Raw genomic sequence first — 9,460 nt, 5'->3', positions numbered from 1 at the left:
CTTTGGAGGGTGACGGGTTTGATCAGTGGAATGAAGTGGTCCAGCACGGGGCACACACAGTGGACAGGAGCCACATCCAGCTGCCTGCAGCTCCCCATGCAAGCCCTGCTGTCTCACGCCAAGTGTCTGGTCCTGCTGTTCCCTCCCCTGGAATGCCCTTCCGCCTGGAGATCATGCTGCCCATCCTTCAATGCCCAGCTCAGACACCTCCTCCTGTGTGATGCTACCCCCCACATGAGATTAACCCTGCCCCCTCTTTGCTATTCCAGCCACAAGCATGTAGAGTTTATACAGTTTGCTGCATGGAAAAATGAACAGCTCTTGGAATGATTCTGGTTTCTCTGCTGGTTCCTTCTGCGTGCGCAGAAGAGTATTAGCCACACAGCCCTGCGTTGGGGACCTCATCTACCTCTTTGGCACCACGAGATGTGTTGTGGGTGAGTGGTTATCAGAATGACGTCAGCCTCAAAGGTTAGGGATGTCCCCAAGTCATCCCAGTTCCCGTTACCACCCTATATGGATAGGTCACCCATGACAGTGCCTCCAGCTCCCACTTAACCTCTTGGTGGCCTAACAGGTTCCCCAAGCCAGGCACTCGCTGTGTGAGGCAGTGACAGTTTCAAACTATTAGGAGTTTTCAGCAGGGCACTGGGGAGAGTGGGACAACTTGGTCAGACGTGATTGCACATGTGAGCACGTCCGTGGCTTCCTTGGTGGTTTAGTAAATCGGGACATATCTCTCGGCAAGACAAGCGCTACAGAACCCCATTTGAAACCCGCACAGCCGTCCAAGATGCGGCTCACGTGTGGCTTCGCCCCACCGCCCTGCACCCCACGCTCTTCCCAAACCTGCGGGCACTCACGCGGTGACGCGGCTCTGCCCATTACGGCCCTCAGCCGGGAACGCTGCGCCTCACCTTTCCAGCCCGTGGAGTGCGACCCAAAGGTACAGTTACCACCAAGACCCATGCCGGTCAGGATAAGAGATGGGAAACACGAGAATCCAGGTTCCCCTGGCTTCGAAGTGGAGACAGATCCCCACAGAAATTCACAGTACATGGTGGGGCGTGCCGTGGGGGCGGGGCACAGGGACCCGAAGGTGGTCAGAGGCACCAGTTCGGGGAGGAGAAACTGGGGAAGGCTTCCTGGAGGGAGGTTAACGTTTCGATTGCTGATCAGTCCACAGAATGTAAGTGCCACGAAGGCAGGGACCTCAGGCTCATTCTCAGCTCTTCCCAATGCCTGAGTGTCTGTGAAAGAATCCGGCAAGGGAGGAACAACGTTGTGGAGGATCAAGCAAGTCGGCCCCTCTGGAGGCATCCTGGGAGGGAGGTACTTTGTGACCCCAGGGCTGGAGGCAGGAACGGCAGGGCCTGGGAGGGAATGTGATACAGCTGGGGTTGGGCCCGGTGAGGGGTGAGGCGGGCAGGGTGATTTCACACCCAGCATCCCCCTCTTCTTCACAGCAGCCCTAGAGGAAGGACCCCCTCCATCCACGCTCGGATGCATCCACCCCCCCATCGCTTCCTTCCTTCTGTCACTGATACGTTTAACACGTACCTATTGAGCGCCTGGCGTGTATCCGGTGCCAGGGACGTAAGGCAAGCTGGACCGGCCAGGCGCCTCTCGCCAGTGGGTGTGAAAGAATGAACTCCAACACACGCACGAGGTGGCCTCGGATTAGGACAAATTCTGAGAGAGATGATAAGCACGGTGGCGCGACAAGGGGTGACACGGCGTGACTGGGGGGGCTGGGCCGGACGTGTGCTCAAGGAAGGGCCCTCCGAGAAGGTGGCATCTGGGAAGTCACCAGCCACGGAAAGAGCATGGCAGGCCGCGCGCTCGTCCAGGTGCCGGCGGTGGGGACGATGCCTGGGGCATCAGAGAAGGGGAGGAAGACGCTCAGAACCGGAATGTTCCATGGGGGTAAAACGGAGGCGTGGAAGGGATGAGGTAGAAGAGGAAGCCAGCAGCCAGATCGTGTAGATACCTGGATTCATTCTACAGTGAGATGTGGATGCATTAAAGGGGTTCAAGGAGAGGCGCCTCGGTGGCTCAGTTGTTAAGCATCTGACTTTGGCTCAGGTCATGATCTCACGGTTCGTGAGCCCAATTCCCACATCAGGTGAGCCCAAGCCCTGCTTCGGGTGAGCCCTGCTTCTCTCTCTCTCTCTCTCTCTCTCCCCCTTTCTCTCTGCCCCTCCTGGGATTCTCCCTCTCTCTCTCTCTTTGCTCCCCCCTCGAAAAATAAACAAATAAAAATAAAAAGGTTTAAGGAGGAGATATTCTCATTGATGTATTTTAACAAGACCACAGGCCCAAGCTGGAGGCGGCAAAGGTGGGAGACTTTCATCGGCTTAAGATCCACATGGGAGGCAAAACTGTCAGAACCAAGGGCTAGGAGCCTCGGTTTCTCTTCCCAGCCTGTTTCTCCCCATCTTTCCCGTCTCAGAAAACGGGCACCACCACACACCCTACTGCTCCAGCCAGAAATGTCTAAGTCCTCTCTGTATCCTTTCTCTCCCTCCGCCTACACCCAGCCAGTTCTGTCCATGTCCACACCAGGGAAAGGGAGCAGTTTCCAGGCAGGGCCGAGGTTAAGGCGCGCCCAGGGAAGCGGGCCTGTGGGATGGCCTCAAAAACTTCCCGCTTCTCTGGTGCAGGTGGGGAGAAAGCGGAGAGCTGGCTTCAGCCACCGTGAGGCTCCGCCAGGCACACGTGACAAAGGGGGCAGGGAACAAGAGTCCGGATTGTTGCAAAAGAATAACCAAAATGGTAGACCGTGGACGCCAAGGTGGCAAGGAGAGGGGTGACAGCCAGTGAGGGAGTGGGGGGGCTCCGGGGGGGGGGGGCGGGGGGGGGGGTGGTTATAGAAGGGGCCTGGAAGGATAAGAGGTGTGGCCGGGGTGGAAATCCAGGAATGGTACTATTAGCAACGAGGCAAGGTGTAGGGTATGACCTTGGGAGTGGGCAGCTGGGCAGAGCGGAGAAAGTGATGTCTGGGGGTGAGGAGGTCAGGGTGTGGACAGGGAGTCGTGTGAGTGCTGGAGTCACTGAGAAGGAGGCTGGGGTGGAAGGCCGGCGGTGAGCACCCCCAGAATGCAGGGGAGTGGCCGGGAGGTGGTGGACCTGGTGCTGGCAGGCAGGGGCAGGGGAGATGTAGCCGGTTGGGGTGTATTCAAATGAGCCCAGGGGTTGAAGGAGGAAGGCGGAGAAGGAATGGTTTGTAAGAGGCACAGGGGAAACCAGAAGGATGCCCTTCCCTGCCTCCCAGCCCCAAGGTTCCTCCTCTTGGAGGCTGCTGGGAAGTCTCCACCAGGGCCAGGAGGTGAGGGGACACCCTAGAACCCCAAGGTCCCCAGAAAGGGCTGCAAAGGGGTTACAGAGAGGCCTGAAGAGGGAGTGGGCCTTGCCGACCTGTGGCAGACTTGCCCGCTGGCAGAGGTAGAAGACGAGCCAGCTGGGCAGCCAGGAGAGGGGAAGAAGAGGATGTGGAGACCGTGGGTTGTCATAGCAGAGGGCACTGTGGAGGGAGGAACGGTCCCAAGGAGGGTCAGAAGTTAACTAGCTGTTAGCAGCGGTTAAAACTAGCTTTTCGGGAACTGCAGAACGATCTCTCCCTGCCCCATCTCTCCTTCCGTTCCCTCCCAGCCAAGCCCGAGGCTGCACGGACCCAGGTGCGGGTACCTGAAGGCCCGAGGGAGGGCAGGCCCCCTGTCTCCTCACCCCTGCTGCTTTGCAGATAATCTCTGTGGGCACCAGAGAGGTCCTGCCTAACGAACCTCTTCAACCACGAGGAGGGCGGTGGGGAGCTTGGGGAACCAGATTAGCCACCAAGCCCCTCCGCGGTCTCCCTGCTGTGTTTGCTGCGCAGAAAGCCGGTGCCTCCCAGAGGGCCATGCCACCTTATCCGTGTGTGCAGGGGCGGCCTGGTTAATACTGCTTCCGCCTTCCTCTCGACAGGCTCCCATGGCACTCCCGCCTGGGGAGGAAACGAGAAGAAACTGGCCCTGTGTGATCCGCCGTCTTGGTTGTAATCCTTACAGTGTCATGGAGGGAAGCTCTGGGGTTTTGGGTCAGAATCTGATGACCGGGAAGGTATCGGGCAATCTCAGAGGAAGCTCTGACCGACTCGTTCTCCTGGCTGTCCTTTCCCCAGCACTCACCGGGCAGGAGTGGGGCTAGGCCCTGGGATACAGGGGGTGAGGCCCGATCCCCAGCCCCTGGGATTTCACAGACCAACAGGTGATCTGTGTGCCAGAGCTGGGGTTGGGGAACACAGGGTGTGGGGGCCTACGGGAGCCCCAAGGAGGTACCTCATCTGCTTGGAGGGTCAGAAGCCCCAGTATGTTCATGGGTTGGGCATCTCCATGAAGCCTGGGCCAAGGGCCTTTAAAAACCCCGGATTTGTCTTTCTGGTCACAAGGAGACTCAACCTGTGGCGACCAGTAATGCTAACGATCCCCATAATCCCCTCCTGAACTTTAGCAATGCTCTAGGCAGGGGCACCGGCCCATTCTCTCAAGTCACCACCAACACTCCTGATGGATAGGTCCCATCATGGCACCCATTTCCCAGAGGAGCGAGTGGTGCAGCTGGTCTGGCCTCACAGTAATAGACACACCATCCATCCATCCATTTACTTACTCAGTGAATGTTCACTGAGCACCTACTGTCACTGTTGTAAGTACTGGAGATGTAGCAGACTACAACATAGATAAACTCCGGTGAGCTCCTGTCTTTGTGGAGTTCATACTCTACTGGGTAGAGTATAAAGGAAACACAGATTAGAGAGTGAGCGTGTTTCAACAGGCCAGATCGTTGGTCCCTTCTAACCCAGTGACTCTGCCCAGAGGAAGGGTGGGAGCAACCTCCAGAGCCAAGCTCTCTCACTATTGTGAGCTCAGATGTGGGGGGGCTCTGACCCTCTGAGCCCATGGGGCCCTGATGGAGAAGCTCCCAGCACCCTGGCAGGTCCCCCTGGCTCATCCATTCCTAAGTGCAGAGCCCCTCGCTGTCTCCAGTTGACATTGGCTGGCCACACGGACCTTGGCTGGGACTGCTGGCCAGACACCTCCACAAATATGGCGGAGTTTGTACCGTTTACATGGCAGCTCCTAGTGCCAAAGGTCACTGTCCCTGGAGAACTCGAAGGAAGCTGAAGTGTCCTTAAGACCTAGCCTTGGAAGTCCTATCACAATAACTTCTGCCGTCCCCTATTGTCACCGGCCTCTCTAAGGTTGGCTCAGCTTCGAGGAGAGAAGACGTAGGCCCCATTTCTTGACGGGCACGGTGCCAAAGAATTTGTGGGTACGTTTTCAAACTGCCACACAAAGCCGGGAGTGGTGGCCCCAGATGCACTTGGGAGGTCTGAAGGCAGAGTCTACACATTAGGCCATAGGACTTCACGGGATGCCAGGCTGCCAGGAAAGAGAGGGCAGGGTCTTCACCAAGGCAGTGGATCTGGGCATGGAGAGGGGACAGAGAGGACACTCATGAGGGGAAAGTTCTATCCTGTCCCTCACGGGCATCCCAGCCTGGATCTACACAGAGGATCGGGGACTGCTGGGCTGGATGGGTGGTTCTGAGAGGTGGGGGTGTGCATGCTCAGGGAACCCCTTCTGGATGTGTGTGTGGGGGGGTGCTGAATCAGGACATAGCACTGGGGACCAGGGAGGAGGAGCCCTCAGTGGGTAGGTCACAAGTCAAACTCCTCAGGGTTTTCAAAAGGAGCCGGTGAGGGAGCATGAGGGATGTCAGATCCCACTGCCCGGAGTGTAGCCACCACAGTGAAATCTGGGAAGTGAAACTTTTTCAGATTTCTCATTTGTTGTTTGAGGTCGGCTTTCAGCGGCCCCCCCCCCCCCCCCCCGCCCCACCACCAACCCCCTCTGGGAGCTGCAGACCGAGGCCAGGGGCCCAAACCGCCCAGAAACTTGCCTGGGGGCTGTGGGAGAGGGAGGGCTGCTGGCTCCCAGGTGACCCCTCCTTGGGGATTCCCAGTGAGAAGGTGGTGATCTCACACGGCCTTCTCCTTTAACACCATGGGGACTGTGGCCGGGAGGGGGCAGGGCAGGGGCTCTGGCCCGGGAGTCAGTCTGGGTTTTGGTGGCAGCTCCTCCGGGAGAGATCTGTGTGACCTTCAGAAGTCACTTCCCTCTCTAGTGCTCCGTTTCCTCATCCATCAAATGTCAAGTCAGTTGATCTTTAAAGGCGCTCCCCTCCACTGACATCACCAGCTGACCGCCCTCTCGAGAGAAATCATTCACCCCAAACCCCTTCTCTTAGCGCCCACCCAGAGCCCGCCGGCTAGACAAACACACAAAGTGTTCCTAAAGATGAAGTCCCCAGATCCACCTTGGTCTCAGGTGGAGCCTCTCCGCGGCCACACCTGATCCCTCCCACCTCACCCCATTCCCAGGGAGGCTGGGGACAGTGTGGATGGCTCGGGGGTGTCAGCCCCACCGTGGGAACCACCCTGTACAACGACCCTCCTTCCCAGGGATCAAGAGCATCTCTCCGAGCCCTTGTCCCCCAACACCCCATCCAGGCACCCACCAGGGGGGACACTGAGGGTGAGAGTGAGAGAGAGGAGATGGAAAAGTCTGAGGCTCGGGTGCCCACCCAGCCTGTCCTTGGCCAGGACGTCTGCTTGGGGCTTGTCGCAATGCTTATTCATCGTCCGGGGTCATTCACGCTTAATATTCCTCTCCTTGGCCAGACTGGAAGCTCCATGAGGGTAGGGGCTAGTTCTGGTTCACTGCTTTATCCTCAAGGCTTGGAACCGTGACTCGCATATAAAAGATGTCCAGTAAATAATTGTTAAGTGAATGAATGCATGAATGAATGAATGAATGCTTTTAAAGTGCCTTTAGGGGCGTCTGGGTGGCTCAGTCAGTTGAGCATCCGGCTTCGGCTCGGGTCATGATCTCCTGGTTTGTGAGTTCAAGCCCCGCGACGGGTTCTGTGCCGACAGCTCGGAGCCTGGGGCCCGCTTTGGATTCTGTGACTCCCTCTCTCTCTCTGTCCCTGCCTCGCTGACACTCTGTCTCTCTCTCTCTCTCAAAAAGTAAATAAACATTTAAAAAAAAAATTTTAAGTGCCTTCAAACTACTGGGGAAAGATCAGGCACATACAAATACTGTGATAAAAAGCTTTTCACGTCACTCAACATTTATTATTAATACACCAGCTAATGTACACCGGGAGCTATCTCTGTGCCAGGCTAGAGCTGCCAGATTATCAAGTAAAGATACAAGATACCCCGTTAAATTGCAGGTAAACAACAAATAGTTTTTTTAGTATAAGTATGTCCCCACTCAATATGGGTGTTTTGCATTTTATTCTCTAATTGTCACGCCAACGCTCTGGGAGGAGTATTATTATTCTGCCCTTTTACAGATGAGGGAACTGAGGCACAAGAGAGCTAGGTAACCTGTCCGACGTCACACCACTGCAGTGTGGCCAAATCAAGGCTAGATCCTGAGGGGCTGGAGCCTCTGGTCAGCCCGCTAGCTCACCACCGTGGTCTCCAGTCTCCCAGCAAGTATCCATAAGGGGTAGGCACTGGCCTGGGCTCTGGGACCCAACGGGGAAAGAAAGGTCCGCTTTGGCTGGGGTGGACAAGAAAAGCTTCCCAGAGGAGGGACAGGCGAGGAGGTGGGACACAGGGGAGGCAGAGTCTTGTGGGAGGCAGGTCAGGGAGAGAGAGCAACTCAGACATGGACCCACCAGCCCATTGGCAGCTGTGACCCCCGCGGCCCCCCCCCCCCCCCCCAGCCTTGACTCTGCTGGGAAAAAGAGGCACAACACAGACCCACAGTCTCTTACCTAGACTCCTGGGAGCCAGATGGGTTTTCAAATTCAGAATTTTTCAGATTTTAGAAAGGAGATTCTAAAATATGCATCAATTGTATATGATACAGCACCTCCCGGGGAACCTAGGACAGACTCTCCTGTACTCAAGATGGGTACATTTCTGCAGCAAAATGTATAAGCGTCCACATTTCAGCAGGATAAAGACTGCAACTCCGTCTCTTTGCAGTTCAAGCCAGGTTTTGCCATCCTGTAAATGTGGCTGCCGGGCATTTGGAGATTCTTGAATTGGGGACAAGGAAGCATACACCCATCCTCTCTAAGGCCGGTCGTGGGTCCCCCTCCGCAGAAAAGGCGCTTGTCCCCAGGCTTCCCTGCCCTCCTTCCCAGCCGCCTACGGGGGACCTGGGAGGAGACCGGGTGGCTGGCGCGGAGGCGGCTAAGGAGTTTCCAAATAGGAAAACCAGCGGCTGCGGGCCCAGGACGAGGCCGGGCGTTCCCGGGCTGCCTGGGCCGTGAGTCACCGGGTCGGCAGCAGGCAGCGCGCAGGAATGCGGCGGGGCGATCGCCGGGCCGGGGGTGGGCGGCGGCGGGCAGGCGAGGCGAGGGCACCGCTGTGCGCCAGAGTCGCGGGTGACTAAGCAAGACCCACCCCGCCGACCCCCAGCATCTGGCGCTGCCCTGCGCGCCCCCTTCTCCCGGCCCCGCGCCTCCGCGGCCAAAGCTCCCCCTGGGAGGCCCCCCTTCCCCCCCGCCCCTGCTCAGGGGCCTCCGAAGAGGATGTGGGAAGAAACAGTCCTTCCATGTCTATTTGTAGACCATCCTTTTCGTTTTGAATTATTTTTTTCAAATGTCTAGTGTCTTCATACACCTCAAAAAGGTAGACACAAGGGTCTCAAAGAGGTATTTGTACACCCGTCTTCACAGTATCCAAAAGGTGAAGGCACAGGTGTCCACGGAGGGCTGAATGGACAAACCAAATGCAGTATATGCACGCGATGGAATATCATTCAGCCTTAAAAAGGAAGCGAATTCTGACACGTGCTGCAGGATGGATGGACCTTAGGACGTCATGCTACGTGAAAGCAGTCAGCGACAAAGAGGCAAGCCCTGTGTGATTCCACTTGTAGAAAGTGGCAAGAGTGGGGGCACCTGGGTGGCTGTGCTGGTGGAGCATCTGACTTGGGCCCAGGTCATGATCTCGCGGTTCATGGGTTTGAGCCCCGCATGGGGCTTTCTGCTGTCAGCACAGAGCCGGCTTCGGATCCCCTGTCCTCCTCTCACTGCCTCTCTCTCTCTGTGTCTCTCTGTCTCTCTCTTTCTCAAAACTAAATAAAACCTTAAAAAAGAATTTAGAAAAAAAGAAGTGGCAAGAAGGGGTGGGGAATGGAGAGTGGGTGTTTAACGGGCACAGAGTTTCTATTTGGAAAGACGGACAGTGGGGATGGCCGTACAGCCGTGGGAATGGACCGCATGCCTCTGAGCTGGGCGCTTCCGAATTGGTAAGTTGGTAAAGCCTAGGTTACGTGCATTTTGCCACAGTGTGTTCAGAAAAGAAGAAAAATGTAAAGGCACAAAAGTCAGTCTTCCACTCCTGTCCAACAGCCCTGCGGCTCCGTCACCCAACACTCCAAGGTCACCGCCA

The 9,460-nt window shown here is 56.6% G+C and overlaps 1 long non-coding RNA gene across 1 annotated transcript; it reads right to left on the bottom strand.

Moving 5' to 3' along the window:
• Positions 1–4,623: 4,623 nt before the first annotated feature.
• On the bottom strand, positions 4,624–8,418 carry LOC121045133 (uncharacterized). Its single transcript, XR_005797601.1, has 2 exons — positions 7,831–8,418; positions 4,624–5,463 (listed from the first exon to the last, which is right to left on the bottom strand). It is a non-coding gene; the product is annotated as an uncharacterized LOC121045133 (long non-coding RNA).
• Positions 8,419–9,460: the final 1,042 nt, after the last annotated feature.

This window comes from Herpailurus yagouaroundi, unplaced genomic scaffold (genome assembly GCF_014898765.1).
Source record: "Herpailurus yagouaroundi ecotype Mexico unplaced genomic scaffold, PumYag 189, whole genome shotgun sequence".
NCBI lineage: Eukaryota > Metazoa > Chordata > Mammalia > Carnivora > Felidae > Herpailurus > Herpailurus yagouaroundi.
This window is presented reverse-complemented; position numbering and strand designations above follow the sequence as displayed.